Source organism: Vicia villosa, linkage group LG4 (genome assembly GCF_029867415.1).
Source record: "Vicia villosa cultivar HV-30 ecotype Madison, WI linkage group LG4, Vvil1.0, whole genome shotgun sequence".
NCBI lineage: Eukaryota > Viridiplantae > Streptophyta > Magnoliopsida > Fabales > Fabaceae > Vicia > Vicia villosa.
Genome location: NC_081183.1, coordinates 129,424,336 through 129,447,829, shown reverse-complemented (window position 1 = coordinate 129,447,829; position 23,494 = coordinate 129,424,336). Strand labels below are relative to the sequence as shown.

Here is a 23,494-nt window from a genome sequence, read left to right as displayed (position 1 = left end):
TTGCAAATCTCTCATCCTTGCTTTAAGAAAAGATTAAAATATACATCTCAAAAGCCCATTTGACCCATAACCCCTCTCTCCACCTACAGGAAAATCCCAGCCCTTTCTTTCAACCACAACACTAAATCTTCTAACCCTAATCGAAGAAGTTCGGAATCCAATAATCACATGAGAAGAAGCTTCACCGAAAATCCATTATCCAAACCTTCCTCCCTCATGACAAACCCTAGATCCAGTTTCTCTCACACCCCTGCTAATAATCCCATAGATTTTTCGAGAAAAAGCTTTGATTATGAACAGGAACATGTGAAAGATCAGGTGTTGAAACCTGGAAAGATTCGGTCATCGTCACCAGATGCTACGTCGAAATTGTCCAAGAATTTCATGTCTCCGGCGATCTCTGCTTCATTCAAGGTCGTTGAGTCTCCTAGAAGGAAAATCCTTACCGAGAGAAACGAGACTACTCTTTCATCTGAACACAAAATTCATGTTTACCTGGTAAGTTTTGCTGATCCTTTAGAACAGAAAATGCTTGATCCTTCAATTGATGGAAATGAAATTCCTTTTCCGAGTTTTGAGACTGATGATATGCGTAGTGAGCATTTGTATGATGTTCAAGATACACTCTCAATTGATGGTGGAAAAGTGTTATCTGGGCCAGGCAAAAGATGGGGTCACACCTGTAACTCCATTAATGGTGGCAGACATATCTATGTCTTTGGTGGTTATGGAAAAGATAACGGCCAAACTAATCAAGTTAATGTCTTTGACACTGTGAATCAGATATGGAGCCAACCTGAAAAAAAAGGCTCTCCACCTACTGCTATGGATAGTCATACTTGCAGTGTTATTGGTCATAAATTTTTTGTGTTTGGGGGTACTGATGTAATTAATCCACTCAAGGATTTGCATATTTTAAACACTTCTTTGCAAACATGGGATTCTCCGATTATAAGAGGGCAAGGGTCATAGGCACGTGAGGGTCATAGGCACGTGAGGGTCATAGCCCAGCTGTTGTTGGCAAACAACTCTGAATTTTTTATGGATGTGGAAAATCTACTGATAATAACAATGAGATCTACTACAATGATCTTTACATACTTAATACAAAGACGTTTTTTTTATGCGTCCTACAACTTCCGGCACACTGTCATCTACTCGTGATAGTCACACTTGCTCATTATGGAAGAACAAGATTATTATGATAGGGGTGAAGATGCACACAATTATTATTTGTCTGATGTCCAGGTCCTTGACACAGATGCTCTAATATGGAAGGAGCTGAGTTCATCTGACCAATTTACAGACGCCCAAAATTTATACAGTGACCTTTACATGCTTGATATTGATACTGATATTTGGACAAATGTTACAACTACAACCAATTGTCCTTCTACTAGATTTTCCCTAGTTGGTGACTGTTTAGACCCATTTAAGGGTGGTGTTCTTGTGTTTATCAGAGGTTGTAATAAAATTCTTGAAGCCCTGGATGATATATATTACCTATATACAGGTATTGCTAGGGAAAGTGAAGAGAGGCCTGAGAAGTTATCTATGAAGAAGCAATTGAAGTTGAAATGCCAAGAAGAACAAAATCTCATTCCTAGCAAAAATCAAGTTATGGTTAAATATGGAGTGGGTTCTGATATTGGCCAGGTCATGAGTGTGTTGAATTATAACCATCCAAATAGACCAATTATCCTAGTAAATCAATTGCTACCTTCTCATGGAAAGAAATCATCTAAAGCCAAGGTGACTAAAAACATCTCAAAAGGATGATGGATTGGAAGGTGGTTCGCCTTTATTAGTCAAAGTAGAGTTTTGGATTAAATCAAGTAGTAAAGTGATTCAGGAATTTCTGTCCTTTGATGTATTACACGGAGAAGGCAATCTTTTGACACATTTAATTATTTTCGGTTACAAAGTCTCTCACCAATAGGGGCCTCTTGTTGAGTATGGTTTCCGAGTCAGAGATTTTTTCATCGATCTCCAAGACAGGCTAAAACTGTGTAGAGCTATTCAGCTCTTGCAAAACAATTCTTCTATACTCAAGAAAATTGTAGTTCCTTCTGACACCTGTAAGAAAAAATTGGTAAACTGTGGTGTTGCCCTACAATATCTTAGACTAGTTGGGGTCTCATTACTTGATGAAGATGAAAAAATGATTCCAACAGAAGATATTATTAACGGGGATAAAGAAATTACAATTTATTTGCTCTGGAACATGTTTGTTCGTTTGCAGCTGCTTTTGCTGGTTGGTAAAACAAGCTAAGTTGGGGAAATTTCTAAGATCTGCGGACTTGACCACCCTAACACAATGAAAAGCTATGATGATCTTTTTGTTTTCTACTACTGTTTTATTTACATTAGTGGAGTTTTTCTCTTCATTATGTGGGATCCAGGAAAGAGTAATGCAGCCACAACAATTTAGCATCTTAAGTGTTATTTTACAACCTTGAGGACAAGGTTCTTTTTTGAAAGGATTGGCAATGATAGAGTAAGGATTATGATTAATTAGAAGTAGAATTTATATTATTTTTATTTAAGTTGTAGTGCATTTTTAGAATGTTCTTAGGACCTTGAAATATTATTGAGGTGGAGTTTAATTAGTTATTGGGCCTTTAGTTACCATCCACTTCTACTACTATATATGTATTCATTGACAAACGGCAAAATTATGAAAGAAATCAAAATTATCTTTTTATCTCTATTATCTTAGTTTATTTTTAATGTCTTTCTATTTTATTGTTGAAACCTTAATTTTATACTCCCTCCGTCCCACAATGAGTGACCCAGCACACCATTTCACACATATTAAGAAAAGTGCAAAAAAGTATGAGAGAGAATATTGTTTTTACTATAGTACCCTTATCATGTATTGGAAATGGTAAACTTTTTATTAATTAGAGGGTAAAATTGGAAAAAGTGTATTGGAAATTGAAATGGATCACTCATTTTGGGACATCATATTATTCCAAATGGGTCACTCATTGTGGGACGGAGGGAGTAGTTTTGATAGGAAACTTCCTATCAAAGATATCATTTATGTTGTAAATAGATTCAATGATGATGGGTGATATACACTGAACTGCATGTGACAGTGTTGAAATATGATCAATTGTAGTTAGTCACATCAAGATTTGGAGGGAAATTTTTAATCCAACAAGCTCTTTACCTTTGAATCCTAAAACTTAATAGATATCTATTGATTTGTACCAGTTAATTTTGGTTGTAAAGCTCTATTAACTTGGCCCTTTTTCTTTTAGTTGTGCCTTATTAAACTTTGTTTGTGGGCATGGAATGTTTTTAGATATGGCTATTACCGTTATTGTTGCTTAAACACAAGTACATATGTCATAAGAACAAATGTGTTGAAAAACATGTAAGTTGGTCGACATTTGCATGACGTTTTCCTCAGTAGAAACAATGCATATCATCCTGAATTTGCAACAGGTAGGTGAAGTAAAAATTTCATCATGAAAATTATGAAATTTAAATCGTGTTCTCTATTTGAAAAAGCTAAAGTACCAACCACTTTATAATGCAAGATGCAGTTAAAAGGGTATTGGAATGTTCCGACACTGAAACAAATCAAATTATCTATTAATTTTATATGAAAATTGTATTCATCTCTAATTGCAAGTGGTTCAAAGGCGATGTAAAACTATAACAAATGGAAGGGTTGGCAACAACTATTTGTCAAACAAACTTTTGAATTAGGTACATGACTCCAGGGCCCGGCCCAATCAAACTGGAGGCCCTGTTCTAATTTTAAAAATTGGCTTAAAATAAAAATTAGTAAATAAAAGATAATTGATAATTAGTAACCAAAATTAAAAATTCGGAATTAATTTAGCCAAAAGAAACTAAGTTTTTGTGTCTATTTGAGAATATTTTCAAATTCATTCACCAAACATATTAAATATACTTTCAAACAAATAAGTTCTTGTGTCTATTGATTAAACTACTAAGTCATCAATTTCACAAGAGACAATTGTTAACCTGCCGAATGAATAGAGCAATCACATAAGAAACCATTGTCATCTATAAATAAATCAAGAAACAATTGTCTATTAAGTTATGCAATTATCTCAAAAAGAGAAATATATTAATCAACAAACAACCAACAATAGAGTTTCTAATTAATTTCCTATACTTTTGATCTGGTAATTATTCAACAAACCAAAAACAATAGTGTTTCTAATTATTCAATAAACAAATAATTTTCTGCATAAATAGATCTCAAATCTGCTACTTTCCTCTACTTTTGATTTCTAAATTCTAATTAATTTCCTGCTATTTCTTCAACATTCAAAAAACATTAATACAATACAATAAAAGAAAAAAATGCAAATAAAGCTCTTATCAATGAGACAACGACTACACAACAGTGCCACACCGCCATCATTTTGCCGTATCGACGTTGTCGTAAACTTGTGGTGGACGGTGATGCGACAAAAATAGCATTTTTTCATGTCTTCGCCAACGTAAACTCATTTTCATTTTTGACGAGGTCGGAGTGAATGACCGGAAGTAGGAGAAGAGAAAACGATTAAAAGAAAGAGAATAGGCATGTTTGTGTATGTTTGGTTTCTATACTATTTGAGTTTGTGATTTTAAGGGTTGTGGTTTTTTTCTATAATTTTCTGTGCAGTAGTAATGATAAAAAATTGGGCCCCAAAACTTTGGGGCCCAGTGCTATAGCACAGCCTGCACAGGCTAATGGCTGGGCCTGCATGACTCGACAACATCATCAAGTTCTACGGAGTATCATTGCTGAAATCTTACGGAATATTTATGGTTAAAATCAGTGTGTTATAATCACGACTATCTTAATAAGCATTATGAAAGAAGTGTAACCATCACAATATAATTATTGTCTTTATTTAGAGTTATGGTAGAGTTGTATCATTAAGATTGAGAGAGCCAAAGAGTCCTCATCTTGATTAGCAACCTATTTGGTTTCTCTATCAGTTTCCTTCAAGCCTATATAAAGGCTTTGTAATGCTAAGTTGATAGCAAGAAGTGTGTGGGGAATTCAATGAAAGAAGAGTTTTTCAATGGTTATCCACTAGTAGAAATATAGTGCAAAAAGTGACGAAAAGTAGTTTTTCTCTACAGAATCCTGCAACACTATTATTATTTATCACATACCATCTCTAGAATACCACCAACAGAGTGGTATCAGAGCTGCAGATCCTTGTAGCTGCAGCAAAAACAAAAAAACAATTATGGCTTCCACAAACAATCCATATGCAACTTACTGCATTGTCAAAGTTCCTCTATTTGAAGGAGAAAACTATGATTTTTGGGCTATCAAAATGGAGACTCTATTCACATTTTTTGATTTTCTAGAGTATGTCCAAAACGAGTATGGAGAACCAACGCCAACAAAGGCTGGCGAATCAAAAGAAAAAGCTGGCGAATCGAGCCAACAACCTGATGAATTAAAGAAGAAGAAGAAAATTGCAGATGCTAGAGTTCTCAGGATGATTCAGAGAGGAGTCTCTCTAAGAATTTTCCCAAGGATTATGAGAGCTAAAACATTAAGGAAGCCTGGAGTATCCTACAACAAGATTTCAAAGGAGACTCAAAGGTGAGAACAATGAAGCTTCAATCTCTTAAGAGAGATTATGAAAATGAAAGGATGAAGGAGAGCGAGAGCCTGAACGAATACTTCAACAGACTTTCCGAGTTGGTGAATCAGATGAAGTCGTATGGTGATACGATAGAAGATCGCAGAATTGTTGACAAAATTATGATCAATTTGACATCAATATTTGACCGAATGGTGGTTGTGATAGAAGAAACCAAGGATCTATCAACCATGATTGATCAAGGGTTGATGGGATCTTTGAGATCCTACGAGCAAAGGATGTTACGACATTCATAAAAATCAATTGAGAGTGCCTTTCAATCTAAATTCAACATTCAGCCCAACAATGGTGAAAACAAGCCCCAAATACAAACTAGAGGTGAGTCTTTTAGAGGTGGCAGATTTGGAAGAGGCAGAGGTCGAAACTCACGTGGAAGATTTAGAAAAGGCACATATGGCAGAAGATGGAATGAAGCATCAAACAAATGGTGCAAAATTTGTAATAGCAGCGCTCATAACGAGAAGGACTGTTGGAACAAAGGCAAACCGCAATGCCACAATTGCAAGAGATTTGGGCACCTTCAAAAGGATTGTCGTCTTGCAAATCAGCAACATGCTTCGTACGCAGAAGGAGAATCTGATGAAAGAAATTTGTTTTTTTTCTTGTCAAAAAGCATTGCATAAAGAAGGTAAAAATATTTGGTATTTGGACAGCGGCTGTAGCAACCATATGACCGGACAGAAGGAAGCATTTATAAACATTGATTCTTCATTCGGCACAAAAGTTAAATTGGGCAATGCTGAATATGTAGAAGTGAAAGGGAAAGTAATCATTGGAGTCACAACGAAGCAAGGATGCAAAGTTATACATGACACGCTTTATGTGCCGAAATTAAACGAAAATTTCTTAGCATTGGACAACTTTTGGAGCACGGCTATTCTCTAAACTTTGAGAATAAAAATTTCAGAATTTTTGACTCATAAAGAAGAAGTATTGTCGTTGTTAAGATGACTAGCAACAGGATCTTTCCACTATCTTTCAATTATGAGAAAAATGTAAGCATGATGGCCAGAGAAGAGAATGACTCATGTTTATGGCACAGGAGACTTGGGCATTTGAATTACAAAAGCCTCAAGTTACTCTATCAAAAGAAGATGGTATATATGCTGCTAAGAATCAAAGAAAAATTTGGTGTGTGTGAAGGTTGTGTGCTTGGCAAACACCACCAGCAACCATTTCCAAAGGAATGTGCATGGAGAGCCAAACAAGTATTGGAACTTGTACACACAGATGTGTATGGCCCTATGAATACTTTGTCTCATGGAAAAAACAGGTACTTTATCTTGTTTATTGACGACTTTACCCGCATGGTTTGGGTATATTTCAAGAGACAAAAATCTGAAGTGTTTGTAATCTTTAAGAAATTTAAAACATTAGTTGAAAAACAAAGTGGCAGATTTATAAAGATGCTGAGAAGTGATCGAGGGAAGGAGTACACCTTTAATGAATTTCATAAATTTTGTGAAGATGAAGGTATTGAAAGACAGATGTTGGCTATACACCTCAGCAAAATGGTGTATCTGAAAGAAAGAACCAAATCGTAATGGAAATGGCGAAATCAATGCTACTTGAGAAAGGTTTGCCTAAAACCTTTTGGCCTGAGGCCGTTCACACTGCTGTGTATTTGATGAACAGGTGTCCAACAAAGGCCATGTTGAAAAAGACTTCATTTCAATCCTGAAGTGGAAGAACACCGTCGGTGAACCATCTTAAAAATTTTGGGTGTGTTTTCTATGCTCAAATTCCTAAACAAAAGAGGACAAAGCTGGAAGAAACAAGTAAAAGATGTGTCCTTATTGGCTATAGTTCCATGTCAAAGGGCTATAGATTTTACAACTTGAAGACAAACAAGGTGATCATTAGCCGGGATGTTGTATTTTATGAGAACACTTCTTGGAATTGGGAAGAAGATAAAATGAAGGAGAAAACCGTCTCTACAATCATATTACAACAACAAAATTTAGCAGCTTAAAATGAGCAACCAGCCCCATGTACACCAAGTTTCTCATCATGTCCAAGTTCACCAATTGCAAGTTCATCATCTCCCAGCTCAACTCCAATAGATTTGAAGGATTTGAGTGATATTTTTGCAAGATGTAACTATTATGTTGTGGAACCAGAAAATTTTGACGAAGCAATTAAAGAAGATGTTTGGAGGAATGCGATGCAAGAAGAAATAAATGCCAGTGAGAAAAACAAAACATAGAAGCTAGTTGAAAATCCAAATGACAAAGAAGATATTGGAGTAAAGTGGGTGTACAAATTGAATCATAATCCAGATGGGTCAATTCAAAGAGCCAAGGCTAGATTGGTAGTAAAAGGCTATGCATAATAGCTTGGAATTAACTATAGTGAAACTTTTGCCACAGTTGCAAGATTGGATATTGTACGAACAGTTATTGCATTAGCAGCTCAGAAAGGGTGGAACATGTACCAACTTGATGTGAAGTTAGCTTTCCTGAATGGAGAATTAAAAGAAGAGGTATATGTGCAGCAACCTCAAGGCTTTGTGACTAAAGGCCAAGAAGAAAAAGTTTACAAGTTGAAGAAAGCTCTCTATGGGTTGAAACAAGCCCCTATAGCATGGTATAATGAAATCGACAGCTACTTCATTCAACAAGGATTCCAAAGAAGTTAAAGTGAGTCTACCTTATATGTGAAGCATCAAGGTAAATATGATATCCTTTTTGTTGCGCTTTATGTTAATGATTTGGTGTATGCGGGTAACTATAACGCCCGTAATTTAATTAATTATTTAATTAAATTAATTTCGGATTTTATGATTGTGTTGTGTTGTTAAGTTGGTTATTTTAGTTGACAAATCGGTTACTGAGAGTGTCATATAGTAGTATAAATATTAGAAATAATAATATTAAAATAAGTATTAGAATAATACTAGTTTAATTATATGGGCTTTTAATGGTTAGAAGTAGTAAAGGCGAGGAGTATAGAAATTAGGCCCAATAAGAATAATAGAGTAACAATAGTTTTATATTAGTTAATTACAATAAAAGAAAAAAAATTAGAAGTACAAAAAAGAGGTATCAGGGTTTGGAGAAGAGAGATACGTAGAGTTGCAGAAAGAGGCAAAGCTAGGAACTCGATCGGAGAAAAAATTATAGAGCAACCTTCAATCCAAGGTAAGGGTGGGGTTCTGACTCTATAATAGGGTATATGATGAATAGTATGAGGGATTGTGTTTATGAAATTGTTTCTGTTTGTGTGTTGATTTATTGTGAATATTCTAAAATTGATGCAATTGGTTGCTGTCGATGAATTAGTTGGTGAATAGTGTGTATGTTGATGTGGTATAAATGTTGTGTTGCTGTGATTGTGACTAATTGTTATTTTTTGGAAAATTGTTTTACTGTCATGAATTTTAATAAATCTTGGTTGTGTTGTTGCTGGAATTAGTCTGAGAAGTAGTGTTGGAAGGAGGAAGGTAAGTCGATGAAGTTCCGGGAAGGAAAAAAATAGAACAGTGGCCGCCCACCCCCTATGTACATGAAGAAGGGGCGCCCACCCCATGAACAGGAAGGGAGCGTGTGCTCCCTGAGGGGATTAAGGAGAGGGGCTGCCATCCCCTTGTGGTGTGAGGACCGCCATTTGTTCACCTATCTTATGTTATTAACTAATTTAGTAAGTAGCACAAGACATGTTATTTTATTAATTAAATTGGTAGGTAGCAGTCATGATATAATTAAATTGTGGAACATTGACAGAATTAAAGTAGTAGAATAATAACAGTATCAATATGAGGTTGTTAATAGCAGGGCATACACAGTAGTAAGTCTGTAGCAGAAAGTTAATTAGCAAAGAGTGATAGCAGAAGCATTTCAATAGCAGGGTTAATATATATTTAATAGTAGCAGGTTTAGAATAGTATATTTTAAATAGCAGTGTAGGTATTAGATTTCATTAATTTAACAAAGATAAATAAGGGCATAGTAGTACTAAGCAGAAATAGTAGAATTCAAAACTGATAATTAATTGGCCGATATAGTTGAATTGTCCGAATAATTACGGAATATTTTGTCGCATATTTTGGTTGATTCAGTTCGTTGTATACTTGCTGAAAAATATGAAATTTCAGGAAACGTTGAATTTTGTTGTATTGCCTCTATTAATTGGCAAATACAAGTTGTAGGCTTATGGTCAATGTTGATGTTGTTGTTATGTTGTTGTTTAACAATTGTTGTTATGTTATTGTTGTTGCATTCATTGTTGTCACATACATAGCATTCTCAAGTTGGAGCTAATGCTCGGTAAGTTGGCCTAGATTGGTAAATACTAAGCTGAAGGCTTATACCTTGTTGACGCCTCTATTAACTGGCGGATTTTAAGTTGGGATTTCTTCTCTATTGGTACCACATGCATGTGCATTATACGAGTCGCATCTCATGTCGCATATTTTAATTATTGTTATTATGATATGATGATGTTTGTGTTGTAGAATTGTGATGACTGATGTTGTTTGAAAGTTGTTGAAGTGGTGATTTTATATAATCTGATCTAATATATTTTTTATCATACACTCAATTATATGGTTCGATATCTCACCCCTTCTGTTTGAATGTTATCCCTATGTTGGTAACGTGAATGTAATTCAGAGTGAAGGTTGTTTACCTTCATTAGTTCTAGTCAGGTGTTGGTCGCTCTGATACGTAACACTCGGGGGATGAACGCATGTTTTCTTTATTGTTGGTTTTATTATGTTGGAGAATTTTTAAGTTGCTTTCATTAAAGACTTGTTGTTTTAAAGTTGTTTTGAGTTGGACATGGGGATATGTTATTTTAAATAGAACTTTGTGAATCTGCTGCGTAGTAATGGAAGTTGTTTTATTTTTAAAAACTAAACAGGTTGTTGTCGGTTCAATCAAAAATTATGTGTTATGTATCTGAATTACAGGTGATTGAATGTCGTTGTTTTAAGTTGAAAGTGTAGCATCCCATATTATGTTGGAAATTTTGTAACTTTGTTTTTATAATGTTCGTCGAGTAGAAATGGGGTGTTATCGTAACAATAAGAAAATGGTTGAAAATTTTAAAATAGAAATGATGAAAAAAAAATATTTTTAGATGTCAAAATTAAATTTATATTAGTATTATTATTATTATTATTATTCATTTTATAATTAAATAAAATTTATATCGTATTAAATAAACTTACCCGTGCGGACGCACGAATATTTGGCTAGTTCTGATTTTTTTTTGAAAGGCCAACATAAATAATTATATTAATCAAGTGGCATAAGAGATGCCAAAATAACATAAGTTCCTGCTAACTAACAGCAGTACAACACACCACACCAGTACCAACAAAAGTATATTGCAAAAACTAAAACTCCTACATACTTGGACTTATAACTCAGTACAACCAAAGCAAAACCAATACAACTACAATTTGCTACATCTATTTTCTGTAGAGAAACACCAACAACCTTGTCCAAAATAAGAGACTCAACACCAAAACAGATTGTCCGAAAACCAAATGACACTGTTACACCTTAGATCCATAACTGCTAACGCCATTAGAACACGCCTCCAAAACACAAGGCAGATGCGAGCAACCAGGAAAGAAGCTATCCACACACTACTTTGCAAGTAGAGCCCTTAAAAAAAGCACCCTAGAACACACACGAACACCGGCAAAGCGAACTTGATTTTTGAAAATTCAAAGATAGTACAACAACATCTCCAAGACGGGAAAGCAGGAGGAAATGCTCTCGGTTATGAAAGCTTGGCAGCAGCCAGATCAACCTCTACGATTAACACCTCCCTGGTACCGCGGCTTGAAAGCTATACAAGAGTTATATCACAAAATCTAAAGACTAACCGAGACATCCATTTGGACAATGCTTCTACAGAACCAATGCAGCCGATAGCTGCCCCCACCTCTCGGATGAACTTTTATTCTTTCCATCCTAAGCAGTTTTTTGGATTTAAAATCCACTGATTAAGCGGAAAAAAATCCTCTCAGCTTAGCCTTCATCCATCTCCAAGTTATCAATTGAATTACATCGATACTCCTATCTTCATGACAAGCATTTCTTCCAAAAAATTTATCATTTCACCTTCTCCATATTGTCCAAATACAAGCAAACCATATGGCGGAGAGTTTCTCCGAGAATATCCTTCCATTGTTATCAAAATCTGTAAAATGAGAAAAATTCTGCATAGTAGAATTGTAGAAACATAAGCAAAATCCAACCTGTAATACGGTGAACTGACTTTAAAGAAATGTCGCGGATAGCAAGAGTCGCCACCGACTTTTACTTTATCTAATTAGAAAGGCAAAAAGAACAGGAAAGACCTTTGAAAGATTTTGAGTTCGGGGGGTAAGTTATACAAAGGGAAGGTGTAAGCACCCTTTGTATCCATGGTTATCCATGGGCTCTTAATCGCTTAGCTCACTTTTGAATTGTTTGAAATGTTTGAAATGTCGTGTATGTTTAGAAAATATTTTGAAGAAGAACTTTAGCTTGTAAATAAGCGTAGTCTTTTTGAATTGATTTGAAAAGGAGGTGTGAAAATCATTTTGAATTTTGAATTGAATGTGAGCCAGCATTTAAGAACTACCTACCCTAAGTTTGTCTTTCTTGTTCTTTAAGTCTTTCGGGCGAAAGGGTCTATCCATACCATGAGAGGGCAGGAAGTCTTTCATTGGATTTTGAAGGGTCATCGAGAGTATCGTTCGCCATAATACTGTCCCTTGCCATAAAGATGGCAGGTAGTCTAAGGGAAGGATATAATAGTCATTTAATATTTCTAGGCACCGTGCGAGGATACCTTAGCAATTGGGACAATCATCTTTTACCGAGGCAACTTCGAGGGACTAGATGATTTTCAATCTCTTTAGGCAACCTTGCTTTAGGTATCCTCGGAATCGAGGGACTTGACTATTATTTAGTATAATTAGAGGCAACAGAATCATAAGGCAATAGGCAACAAAGACAACGAGAGGGATTACCCTAGAGGTGTGTGTGTGGCACAATCAGGTGGTTAATTCATATATTTTATCTTATAATTAGTGATGCTAATTCAGTTCAAGGCTTGCACTCCCTTAGATTACTAACCACGCAGTTTAAAATTGCAGAAATTAAAGGCGGAATTTAAAAGTCCTACGCTATTACAATAAACACCTGTATGCGGAAATTTAAAGAGGCAGAAAATAAACCTAAGCTATTACAATAAAACCCTTGTAGGGTAACAGAAAATAAAAGGCAAAAAATAATTACAGGGCTTTGGGGCAGTTACAATAATATTGCAAAAATAAACAGGCAAGGCAAATGACATAAGGCAAAACCCAAATGGGGCAAAGTTAACCATAGTTAATAGAATGAAGCAGATTAAAACCTAAACTAGGGTTAATGCTAATTATTTTGATCAAAGCCCTTAATTAATTAATTATTGGTTGGGAACCTAATTAATTAAAAACCTAATTCTGTTTTAATTATTAAAGACTAATCCTGATAAAAAAAACCTAATTAATTGATCCTAAATTTATTAATTAGCCTAAATAATTAAAACCTAATTTCTAAATTAAAGTTAACTAATTTAAAAAACTAATCCTAATTACTAATTTTAAAATCCTAATTAATTAACCTAATTAAACTAGAATAATTAAAATTGTAATTAAATTAAAATTAACCTAAGTAAATTAACCTAAATCTAGATTTATCTAAATTAATTAATTATTAGTCAATTAAAAATTAAATCAAATTAAATAGGAAAAGAAAGGAGATCTGGGCAATTAAGTAAGAAAAAACAAATATATGGTACCAGCAGGGTTTGAACCCTGGACTTGATGAACACCAGCCTGAGCCTTTACCAAGTGCGCCCCATGCATTTGTTGATATTATACTAGCTGGAAACATAAAAATATGAAAAACGTGTATTGATGAGAGAGTCAAACGTGGGTCCCTGGCGCATTGACTAGCAAAATGGAACGAGCCATGTGTCCGCCTCCCTCATCTTCTTCGCCGATCCAGTCGTGAAATTTCGCTATGATGTCGCTTCCATTTAGCTACGAATTAGCGTCCATCACATTCGAAGCGAACTTGCAAGAAAGTCAAAACTGCAAAACACGAGCAAATCGAAATCAAAAGAGACCCAGATCCCCTAATTGGACCAAGGCGAGTTCAACGGTGGCTTTATTTAGTTCTACAGATGGCTGTATCGAGAGAACCGAGACACACTTCTTCTTTGCCCTAACAATGGTGAACCTTGTTTCACGCGTGCAATCTTCAAGCTAATGGTTCTAATTATTTCTAAACTTCATTAGAAACACGTTAGTGGTGTTAGTTTGCATGGAAATACGTTAATTAATCAAAAACGAAAAAACATAATGAGAAAGACATGAAGAACATGAAGCATACATGTTATGCATTATGGGACTTGGTCAATGGTTTACTCTTACCTTGCACTACCTTGGGAAGATGATTGAATGAATGGTAAGCTTTAAAATGGCTTGAGGAGATCACACGAAATTCACACCTTTTTTGAAAATTTTCTTCTTTGAAACCCTTATTTTTTCTCCAAGAATTCGTTTCCTTGGCTTGTGTATGTGTTAAGCATATATAGGGGGAAGGAATTAGGTCAAAGTTGGGCTTGGACATCATGCAACTTTAGAGAAAGAAATTTTAATGAAAATTATATAATTCTTTTTCTATTTTTGCATAGAATCTTGATTCAATTCTTCCAACCCTATTTACCACGAATTTACCCTTAAATGAGGAGTATTTTGATGATTGAATTTGATTGTAAAATCAAATCTTTGATTTAAACTTAATTATTTCATATTTATGTGATTTATTAATATTTAAATGAATTAAAATTCAAATAAATAAAATAAATACTATAATAATAAAATAATTAGTTTAGGAATACTCAAAAGGTCCATGGACACATTTGGAATGCATATTTTAGGCCCATTAATCCAAAAACACCAAATTGTGCAATTAGGGTTTTGTGTTTTTATTGAAAATTGACCAACTTCTGTGCCTCATATCTCCTTCAATTTTTATCATATGACCATGTTCTAGAACTTTTTAGAAAGCCCAAGATATCCTCTAAATGACCCTTTTGGTTTCATCTTAATTGAGTTTTCCATTTGCAAGTTATGAGCTTTGACCCAAAAGGTGTTTTTGTTGACTTTTTGGAGGACCTCTAATCTTTTGACCCATATCTCTCAAATGAAGCATTTTTAGCCTTGGCATGTGAGAGACAAAGTTGTATAGAATTCAATTTCCTTCAAAATGAGCTTTGGATGGGAAATTTCTGATGTTCCATGTGAAAGTTATGGCTGGTCAAAGTTCAGTTGACTTTCTCCTAGAAAACCCTAATTTAGAAACTATAGGTTTTGTTGATTTCTGAGCTTCCCTTGATGAATCATGATCAATACTTGATCAAATTATGAATGATACTTCAAAATAAGGATGTTGACCAAAAATCAGGAATTTTGACTGTACTTTGACCACAGTTGACTTTTAGGTCAAACTAGTCGATTGTTGACTTTCTGAGCAATTGACTAAGCAATCTCATGAATCAGAGCTTGAAACTTGGCATGAGGATCCTTTGAACTATATGAGAGGCCATGGGATCCATTAGAGGTCTTTAGAACTTGATTCGATCTTGAGAGAAGCAAAACCCTAGCTTCTAGAGCCATTGTTTAGGAGGATGTGTCTTTGAGCATTGCACATTGGTATGAGCTTGGGAAGTAAAATGAGATGGGCAAATTTTGGGGTGTGACACAACCATCCTAGGATCTCACTCCATGTCCTTGACACTATCGGACATTCGAAGAAAATGTGGGTGACACTTTCCTCCACTTCACAATCAAACGGGCATAACTTTTGAGATTCGACTAAGATGCCTCTTTTCATTAAATCATCTCAAGTTGGAATTCTATTTTTTCACTACCTCCAAACGAATGTCGACACCTTAAGAGGGACTATTTTGCTCCACGCAGCCGATAATGCCCTTTCTTCACCCACATTGTAGCTGAAACTGTCTCTTAAAGTTGCATATGCTTATTTAACAGAGAAATCTCTTTTAGACCATCTCCAAATATCATTCGCTTTGTCCTTCATAATTAAATTTTGAACCCTCTCGCAGATTTCCTCCACAAGCTTTGTGTTCTCCTCATCCAATCCACCTATCCAACTCCCAGTCTAACCCGTAGCATCACAAAATCTCATGAATGCATCTCTGACTACTACTTTTTTATCAACAACCAGCCTATACAATCCAGCGTATAAGTCCTTCAAACTTCTTCCCCCGACCCAAGGATCCTCCCAAAATAAGGATTTCGATCCATCGCCAATCTCTCTCGATAATTTCTCTTTAAACCAATTTGCATTGAGACCTCCCTCCCTTTTTTCTAAAGCCTGAATGTTTCTCCACCACAACGACATGTATCTGCCAACCCCCCATCCCCACTTCCGACCCCGATATTTGCATTCTAAGATCTTATCCCACAACCTATCATTTTCATTAAGCATCCTCCACCTCAACTTTCCTAATAAGGCTTAATTGAAGGCCTTTAAGTTTTTAATCCCCAATCCACCGTCTTCCTTATCCCTACAAACCTTATCTCATTTAACCTAGTGGACTTTCCTCTTCTCCTCTTCCCCACCCAATAATAATTTTTTAAAGAGAGATTCTAGTTTAGCAATAACGCCTGACAGAGCCTTGAAGAAAGAAAGGTACTAGACGGGTAAGGCCTACAAAACAGACTTCAAAAGGATGATTCGACCGCCTGACAAAATATGCTTATTGTTCCAGGAGGACAACATACTTCTCACTGTATCCACTACCGGTTTCCAAGTACCCTTCCTCCGATGATTACATCCTACTAGCAACCTTAGATATTTGAACGGTGTTGTGCCAACTTTGCAGTTTAATACATTTGTTGTCTCCTTCAGCCAAGACTGATTTATATTAATACCAAATAGTGAGCTCTTATGAAAATTCACTTTCAACTCGGATACCAACTCAAACAGATGAAGATTTTCCTTGATCGCCCAAATGTTCTTCCAACTTCTCTTTCCCACTAAAAATGTGTCATCCACATATTGGATATGTGACACCTCAACACCTCAATTGCCAAACTGATATCCATCAAACAGATTAGATTGAGCACTCTTGACCAACATATCATTAAGACCTTCTGCCACTAACAGGAACAAGAAAGGAGATAGTGGGTGCCCTTGCCTCTATCCTCTTTTCATCGAAAATTCTTCTGTAGGACTCCCATTAACCAACAATGATACTGAAGCGATTCACAAACATTCAAAGATCCACACTCTTCATTTTCCATTAAACCCATCCTTTCCATCATATAGTCAAGGAATTTCCAATCCACCGAGTCATATGCCTTTTCAAAATCCGCTTTAAAGATCACCGCTTCTTCCCCTATTCCTCTTAGCGTCATCAAATGTCTCATTCGCTATCAAAATACAATCTAACATTTGTCGTCCCTCCAAGAAAGCGAATTGGACTTCTGATATTACCTTATGAACCACTTTCTTTAACATGTTCGCTAATAATTTTGCTAGCACTTTATACAAACAGCCAATCAACAAAATAGGTTTAAACTCATTCAACTTTACCGGATTCTCAACTTTTGGAATTAAAGTTATAAATGAACTGTTAACTCCTCGAACTAGTTGACCATTTGAGTAGAATTATGAAATGAATCTAATGATGTCCTCTTTAATCACCCCCAAGAATTTTTTGATGAACCCAAAATTGATGCCATATGGACCGGAGCTCTTGGAGTTGTCACAATCCCAAACGGCCCTTTTAATCTCCTCTTCAGAGAACTCGGAAGTGAGACCATCATTACCTCCCTGTCTAACACTCTGAATTCAAAGTCTCTAAGAAGTAATATGCCCTTCATTCTGTTTCTGAAAACCTTTGCATAGTGTTCATAAATTTCCTGTTTAATCTCCTGCACTCCTGTTGATTTTGCACTTTGAGACTCGATACAAGTGATCTCGTTGATTTTTCTTCTACTCGACACGCACCAATAGAAGAATTTTGAGTTAGCGTCTCCTTCTTTCAACCATTTATTAAAATAATATATTAATTAAGGGAGCATGTCTAGAACTTCAATGAGTACACGTACTTTTATTTTATGAATATTCTATTGATCAATTATTAATGATTATTATTAAAATAAAATAATGAATTCTGAAACAGAGCGTTGATAGCTAGTGACAAGCGCAAGTACCGGAACGAGACGTACCTTTGGGGGACATCAATGATATCTTAAAGTTACGTAAAATACAACCAAAAACAATTGTTTTACATAGTTTTGTTTAATTCCAATTTCTGATTAAGTTAAGTTAACGGCATCATTACAACTCATTGCAAGCTAGATTTCACTCGTAGGCTAGTCTGGCTAATAGAGTTTTGTGTGATGTCAAGTACCTCTAGAATTATTTCTTTTAAGAGAAAAGAGTTTAATATGAAATTTTTTAATTTGAAAATTTAAAATGAACTCTAAAGTTAACATACAAAACAAAATAAAGTATTTAATTATTTATTAAATAGCTTATATTATATCTTTTTAATTCTTTAATTTGATTTTGGATTTTTTAATCTATTAATTTAAAAAAATTATATATTAATTCTTCAACTTTTTAAAATTTACTACCACATTGATCTTTTTTTGTTACTAATAAATGAAAACAACTAATTATTTAGATAAATAGTTACTTAGAGTTTTCTATTTAAAATTAGTATAAAAAAAAGAGTTTTCTATTTAAATTAAAGTTTCAATATTTAAATCGAGTCTCACTTTATTTAAATAAATTATAAATTTATTTTAAAAAATTAAAGATTAAATCGAATATGTCATGTGACGAGTTTATTTTATGTTTGACTCATACTTTTTGATCGTATCTGATCGGATTGAATCGTCAATGACCTTTAACAGCTGGACTTTGAATGAATGGGGTGTACCTGCAAGGTACTTCAATGTCAAAGTAAAAAGAGAGGGCAATCAGAGTGCAAGTAAAAGGTAAAAGTGAGAATGAATGAAGTTACTTGACCCTCTAGTGAAAGAAGATATTTATAGCCCTCAGCGCTGGGCTAAGATCTCCATATTGGATTGGATGCCCGAGCCTAAAATGGAGATTGTCAAGATTCTACGACTGTAGTGGAGACCAGCACGTGATCTCCATCCTAGGTCAACCGTTCAGAAGTTTCAGGAGAAACGCGGTCTTCTTGAAAATGCGTAGATTCCACCCTATTAATTTGAGAAATGATAATATGTTTTCTTAAAATTTGTGAATTATTCGTTACATTTAATATTTTTATCTCAAATTTTTTAAACTTTTAAAATTGTCTATTTCGTTTAGTCCAAATAATACAATCCTACATATTCTATTTATAACTCAACACAGCATAGTTTATGGAAATTTCTTTACCCACCTCCTTATGGGGTCACTCCCAGCGAAAATTTCACTTTACCCCTGCTTCAGAAATGCATTTCCGAAGTATTTTTTTTCTAAATTTTATCAGATTTCAGAAGTGCACTTCCGAAAAAATCCCAAAAATTAGGATTTTGATTAATTCGGAGATGCATCTCCGAAAAAACAAAAAAAAAATTAAAAATTTCAAAAATTAAAAATTTTAGGATATTAATTAATTCACATATCATAAATTTCATATAATTTATGAGTAATGAATAATAATAATAAATATTATTATATATTTTGATATAATTTATGAGTTATGAATAATAATTATTATATATTTCTATTTTGATTCATATTTTAAAATTTAAAATAATTTTAATTAAAAAATTAAAATAAGTTCACCTACAAAATGAGTTATAATTTTTTATTTATATATTTATAATAATTATTATATATTTATATATTTACAAAAAAAACTAAAAAAATGAGTGTTTTAATTTATATATTTATATATTTATATAATAATTATAATAATTATTATATATTTATAAAAATTATTATATATTTATATATTTATATATTTATATAATAATTATTATATATTAATTATAAATATATTTACATATTTATATAATAATTATAAAAATTAAAAAAATGAGTGTTTTAATTTATAATAATTATTATATATTTATATAATATTTATTATATATTTATATATTATATATTTATATATTTATATATTTCACTTACAAAATTAATAATTATTATTATATATTTATATATTTCTATTCTGATTCATAATTAAAAATGAGTTATAAATTTTTATTTAGTTTAAAAAAATTAAAAAAAGATTTTGTCTTAATTTTATTTAATGAATAAATTTTATATTTAATTTTATATAATTCAAAATTTACTTATGAAATTAAAATGTTTTTGATTTATATAAGTTAGTAAAATGATTTTTAACTTTTAAAATTGTTTAGGAAATTTTGATTCACCTTCATTTTATTGATTCACCTTGATTTTATATCTATTAATTGTATTGATCCACCTTGATTTTAATTTTTTAAGAATTATTGAATTCTTTCGGAAGTGTATATCCGAAACATTCCAAGACCAATTTGGTCTTGGAATATTTCGGATATGCATCTCCGAAGACACCCCTCTCCCAAAAAGGGGTGTTTTCGGAAATGCATCTCCGAAAATCCAAAAAAGGGGTGTTTTCGGAAATGCATCTCCGAAAACACCTTTTTTTTCGTGTTTTCTCTAGTGCATTTCTGAAATAAGACAAATTTTGAAAAAAAAAGCGTTTCGTAAATTCATTTTCGAAGTAAGGGATATTTTGGGTTTTTCACCAGAGGTGATCAAGAAAGTAGGGAGGTGGGTAAAGAAATTTCCTAGTTTATTTGGAATAGCTCGTTGAGGAAGAATTTATATGTCCAGATTGTACCATTCAAACGTGAAGTTAATTAGTCCGGATAGTACTATCTCGAATCTCAAGTTTTTTGTATAGCTAATCCATAATCTCTTTCATTGAGGACCATATAACATATTTTTTTAAACGTTTTAAAAAGAATTTTTTTATTCAATTATTTCAAAGGTTCGGGAGCAAGGTCTCTTTCAAAAATTTGGACCTCTGCAGCCACATCAGCTTTTATTCTCTCAGCATTGGATGAAGTACTTGTTTTGTGTTTTTGTTGTTCCTCTTCTCCAATTTCTTTGGATGAAGTTTCAGAAGAAGTACTCATTTTGATTCTTCTTCTTCTCTTATTTCTTAGGATCTCCATGTTTTCTTCTCTTGGAAGTTGGAAAGATCTTCTGGATGGCTAGGTACCTCGAACTGTTAAATAATTATATCTAATTTGTCTTTTCAAATTTCTTTCTCCCTTCTTTGATATTCCTTCAACTCCTTCTTATGCAGAAGTTGATGTTCTCTTCTGTACATTGTAGGGACGTTTGATTCCTAACAGAATTGTGTCATTGATGTAATACAATTTTTGATATTCAATTCACAAATGAGTATATATTTTTAAAAGAAGATGATTCTTTTTTTAAAAACAACATATATTTTACTATAGATGTTCTTCAAAGCATATGACTAGAGATGAATTTCTTTTCTCTTCATTTACTATAGCAAGGGAGGATTTGTCTCTTATGGGCACTACAACAAAGTTAAAATAATGGTATTGGTACCGTTGGTAAGTTCCCCAATCCGACTATTTGGGATGTTATTTTAGTTGATGGTTTAAAGCATAACTTACTAAGTATTAGTCAATTATGTTATAAAGGTAACAACGTAGCCTTTGATTCTTCTAGATGTAGGGTTATAAAATCATTATCAAATCAAACCATATTTACTAGTTCTTGAAGTGGAAATACCTACACCATGAATTTAAACAAAATTCCTTCAAATTATGTTTGTCTTCATAGTAACAATGATGAACCATGGTTATGGCATATGATATTGGCTCATATCCACATGGACGAGTTAAAGAAGGTGGTACATAAGGACTTAGAAATCGGTCAACTAAACTTGCACTTTGAAAAGAATTATTTGTGTGATGTTTTCCAATAAGGTAAGCCAGTAAGGGCCTCTTTTTAAGTGAAAAATACCATTTCTATAGATTGGCCCTTAAAACTTTTTCACACGGATCTTTTTGGCCCATCCAGAATCAAAAGTTTTTGTGGAAACTTCTATGCCTTTGTAGTTGTGGATGACTATTATTGCTATACATATACATTATTTTTATAGAAAAGAGACATGTTTGTTGCCTCTAAAAAACAAGCCAAGATTATCTAGAACAAAAAAGAATTGAGCATTGTATCAATATGAAATAATAATGATGGAAAATTCCAAAAATGAAAATTCAAAATTTTTTGTAATGAGAATGATATTCAACACACATTTTCCACTCCATTAACTACCCAACGGGGAAAATAAATCTCTAGAAGAGCTAGCGAGAATGATGCTCAATGAGAATAATATTCCTAAATACTTTTGGGCTGATAATCTCAACATTGTTAGCTACATAATGAATCGTGTCTTGATAAGACCAATTCAAAAGCATACTCCCTATGGTTTATACAAAAGAAGAAATTTGAATACTTCTCACTTACATATCTTCAGATGCACATTCTTTATGCTTAAGAACGAGAATGATAATCTTGGAAAATTCTACGCGAAAGCTAATGGAGGCATATTCCTAGGATATTCCACTTCTAGTAAAAATTTTAGATTTTTCAATAAAAGAACCCTGAAAATATAAGAATCAGTTCATTTTACTATTGATGAGTCTAACCCAACTTCATAGAGGTAGAAGTTGTTGATTATGCAGGTATCCATGAGAAAACATCTCTTGAAGAGAAAGACCGAGATAAAGATAAATTAATAAATCAATAGAAAGATCAAAGTCAAACTGAAGGAACTCAAAATGGAGAAACAAATGTCAAACGTCTAGATCTTCCCAAGCAATGGAGGATTGTTAAAAACCATCCAATCCAAAATATTGTTGGAGATATTTCTAAGGGAGTTACAACTCAACACTCTCTTAGCAAGGTATCTAACATTATGACTTTTGTTTCCAAAATTGAGCCAAAGGAATTTGATTTAGCTCTTATCAATGAACGTTTTTCTTTTGATATACAAGAATAGTTAAATCAATTTGATAGAAACAACATCTAGGAACTTGTTCCTAAAGCTTCGGCTAATTAAGTGATTTGAACCTGATGGGTCTTTCCCAAAAACCTTGATAAGGATGGAAATGTTTTAAGAAAGATATAAATACTCGTTGGAAAAGGATAAAATCAATAAGAAGGTGTGGATTTCGATGAAAATTATATCCATGTAGCACGATTAGAAGCCATAAGAATGCTTTTAGCTTTCTTATGCAATGTGAATTTTAAACTCTTCCAAATGGATGTAAAGAGTGTCTTTTTAAAGGTTACATACAGGTGGAGGTGTATGTTGATCAACTTCCCGGTTTCATAAATCCCATTATTCCTAATTATGTTTTCAAACTGAAAAAAAAGAAAGAAAGAGTATTTACATAAAATAAGCTTCTAGAGCTTGGTATGATCATCTGAGCAAGTTTTTACTTGAAAATAATTTTCAAAGAGGGAAGGTTGATAAAATGATTTTTATAAATATACGTGAGCATGAAATTTTACTAGTTCAAATTCATGTTGATGACATCATTTTCGGTGCTACTAACGAATCCTTGTGTAAGAAGCTTTCTGAGATGATGTAGAATGAATTCGAGATGTCCATGATGGGGGAGATTTGATATTTCCTAGGATTACAAATCCATCAATCCAAATAAGGCACATTCATTATTTTGGCCATGAACTGTTAAGAACTACTGAAAAGATTTGGTATAGATATAGCCAAATCAATCTGAAATCCACTGAGTA

At 33.6% G+C, this 23,494-nt stretch overlaps 1 pseudogene; it reads left to right on the top strand.

Moving 5' to 3' along the window:
• The first annotated feature begins 283 nt into the window (after positions 1–283).
• On the top strand, positions 284–2,659 carry LOC131599665 (acyl-CoA-binding domain-containing protein 5-like; annotated as a pseudogene).
• The last annotated feature ends 20,835 nt before the right edge of the window (positions 2,660–23,494 follow it).